Raw genomic sequence first — 3763 nt, 5'->3', positions numbered from 1 at the left:
GGTCTTTGTTGCTCCCGGGCCCTGGGAGTTTCCAGTCACCCAAGCAGGAGCTGTGCAAACTTCGGCTGCCCCCTGGTGGCCAGGTAGCAGGTGGCAGGCAATTGTTGACCTTGGTGCCTGGGCCTCCTCCCCCCACACCTGAGAGGGGGTCATGGTGTCACTCAAACTTCTCTCCTAGACCTCACAGTCCTGACCATGGGCATCCCTTGTATCTAGGATTGCTTGATTAGCAAAAAATAAAAGTCACCATGTTAAATTTGTATTTCAGATAAATGACAAATAATTTTTTGTATAAATATGTACCATTCATTGTTTATGTAAAATTCAGATTTAACTGAGCGTTCTGTATTTTATTTGGTCACCCAACTTCTAGCTCATCCTCCAGGACTCGGAAGTACAAAATACAGTTCTACTTTGCTGTGTGACATTCATCATATTCCTTCAGTTTCCTCCTCTGTAAAATGGCCGATAATTCTTTCCTCAATGAACTATTAAGAGGATTCACTGAGATGGGAATTTCCTGGCTGTCCAGTGGTTAGGACTTGGCGCTTTCACTGCTGGGGAGCTGGGGTTCGATCCCTGGTCGGGGAACTAAGATCCCACAAGCCATGTGGCACAGCCAAAAAAAAACCAAAACAAACAAACAAAAAAACAGGACTCACTGATAAAAATGTAAGAAAAAAAATCTCCCCATAATGCCTGGCACATGGTACACCCTGAGTGAATATTCCTCCCTTCCTTCCTGGGCTCCCAGAGGTGCAGGTCAGAGATGGGCTGCCAGATGAGTACCCCACCTCCCTCCCCACACTGCCCAGGGTTTGGACCATGACTTCTTGGTGGCTTCTTGATTTTCCTCTCCTTCACTAGGAAACCTTCCTTGGTTTCCTAGACTTTTGTCCAAGCCTCATCTGTGTTGGGAATATTACAGAATCCTCTGGGAAGAGCCTAACTCCCAGGAATAGGGTCCTCCTTGCCCAGTTCTCAGAAGATTCCAGAATATAGCCCTGATACCATCTAGTGGCCATGTCCCTAAACAAATAATACCATCCAGACTTGAACCTGAGAAGTCAGGCTGGTTCACTCTGCCCTCGACCCAAGTGAGACGCTGTCCTCGGCCAGCAGGGCTGCCATGTTGCAGAGCCCTAGGCCAGGCCTTGGCAGAAGGCAGAAGAAACAGACCGTGAGCTGTCCTGGGGCAGAAGGATTGATGGCAGGGGTGCAGTGGACTTCAGCCCAACCTTAGAACCCATGCACAGAGAATGAGAGGAGCCTGAGGCTCAAGGTTAAGTGACATGCCTGAAGGTACACAGCAAGGATTTGCACATTTGCTCTGGGTTGGGTAACCAATGAGGCCATGCTTCTAACAGGCCCACCTCCTCCGAGGAACAGTTGGAGTTGAGGAGGACTGGGGGTGCTTTCTCTGGCTTATTCTCCATTCTGTTTGCATACATGGTCTTTCTCTCTGAGCCTCCTGGACCCATGGCGGGAGACTAACCCGAGCCTGGGGTTTGGATGGGGATGGGCCAGGCTCAGGGAACCTTCTTTCCCATGTCAGGTGAGGAGACCAAAGGAAAAAATGATGCCATCTCCTCACCACCTACCCAAGCTGGACTGGTTCCTGGGATCCTGGAATCTTCTCTCCCTGCATTGAACAGAGGAAACACTGAGGCCCAGAGAAGGGCAGGGATCTGTGAGCCTTAACAGATCACATAGGTCAGAAGGTCCCCTAGAATCCTTGCCTCTCCTCACCTGGCAGTTATACACCTGTACGGCCTCAGGTCCTTAATCACACTTTTCTCCTTCACAATAACTTGCCCTTTCCCACTATTCAACCTTCCTGGCCCCCCAAAACCCTTGACACAAGTCCCCACTCCCTCTGAGGCTCTGCAATGGCCTCCTACTTTTCTTGTGCTCCTAATCTCCACCCCTTCCCTCTGCACTCTGGAGAAGATCTGATTGCCTCTGCATGGACCCCCACTCCCCCTTGCCCCTGCCCTTTCTTTCTTTCCAGGCCCATCCCTCCCTCTGTCGCTTCATAGACCCTACTCGCTGGCCCAGGGTGGCAAGGCAGCATTTTAACAGGAGAAGGTTTGTTGTCAGATTCCAAATGAATCTGATTCTTACCAGCTGTGTGGCCTTGGATATGCTGCTTAACTTCTCTGGGCCTCTAGCTCCTCTTGTGTAATATTACTTGTTTCGAAATTTGGGGGTAAGGATTAAACTGCATAAAGCCCTTAGCACTGTGTGTGACACGTTAATAAACATAATAAACATTCAATAAATATTAGCTGCCATTATTCGTATGCGTGTTATTATTAGTCGGAGGAATAGCCTGGAGAGGAGGTGAGGGGGCGGGGGAAGGTTAGGGCTATTAACATGAGAACCCTTGGGATGCTCAGAGCAAGCAGAGGAAGACATCAGAACATTTCTATTTATTTTATTCTTCCCAACAGGAATGAATATTTTTTATTTAGCACAGTTTGCTGTAGGCATCAAATACTATTAAATCCATGCTGGGTCCTAGCAGGATAAATGCAAACATCACCAACAGGGCTTCTGGGGTCTGTAAGTACCTTAATGAGCTAAGCAGAGAAGATATTACTTGATATATTTTTGAAGCTGAAGTGCTTCCAAGTTTGGTAGTTCCAATTCTGTTATGTCTTGGGAACATTTTTAATAGCAAGAACATGAAGAAATAAACAGTGCTGGTTCCCTTACGTTAAAGTTTCAGGAACGTTTCCAGAAGAGACCATGAGAATGACCTCATTTCTGACAAAGGAAAAGTTGAACTTTCGCCTTTAGTCTGCCTCATGAACCCAAGAAAAGAACAAAGGGGAATACAATCAGCACATTGTCTTAATTGGAGCTGTTGGCTTCAATATCTTTTCATAATGATGGTGCTCTGTGACTTTTCAAAGGAGGTAGCAGCTCAGGCAGGAATTTTATTTTATTTTTATTGTAGTATAGTTGATTTACAATGTTGAGTTAATTTCTGCTGTACAGCAAAGTGATTCAGTTATACATATATATTATTTTTCATATTCTTTTCCGTTATACTTTAGAACAGGGTATTGAATACAGTTCCCTGTGCTATATAGTAGGACCTTGCTGTTTATCTGTCCTATATATAATAGTTTGCATCTCAAGCAGGAATTTTTCAAAGTACACTGAGAGCTCTCAGTGCTAAGCCTGTTCCATATCCTCACAACAACCTTCTGAGGTAGGAATAAATCTTTGCATTTCAACAGGTGAGGAAATGGGGGCTTCTGTAGGTGAAACTGATGTCTGAATTCACATAGCTAGTGAGCAAGGGATCTTTGAATGCTCTCCAATCAGAGACCACCAGAAGCACACCCGTGGTCGAACAAGTTGGGTTTATTATTTGTTACAGCAAAGTGGGGGATGTGAACTATGAGGAATGATAGGGCATCTCAGTAACAGAGTCTTAGGAAGGACATTTAGGATTTGGGCTTGTGTGTGATAATTTGGGGGTGGGCTTAAGGAAGCAGTGTTTCCAATTAAGAAATGGGCAGAAGACCTAAATAGACATTTCTCCAAAGAAGACATACAGATGGCCAAGTAGCACATGAAAAGATGCGCCACATCGCTAATTATTAGAGAAATGCCAATCAAAACTACAATGAGGTATCACCTCACATCAGTTAGAATGGCCATCATTAAAAAGTCTACAAATAATACATGCTGGGGAGGGTGTGCAGAAAAGGGAACCCTCCTACACTGTTGGTGGGAATGTAAGTTGGTG

The sequence above is a fragment of the Phocoena phocoena genome, chromosome 13 (assembly GCF_963924675.1).
Source record: "Phocoena phocoena chromosome 13, mPhoPho1.1, whole genome shotgun sequence".
Classification (NCBI taxonomy): Eukaryota; Metazoa; Chordata; class Mammalia; order Artiodactyla; family Phocoenidae; genus Phocoena; species Phocoena phocoena.
Note: the sequence above shows the minus strand (reverse complement) of the source record.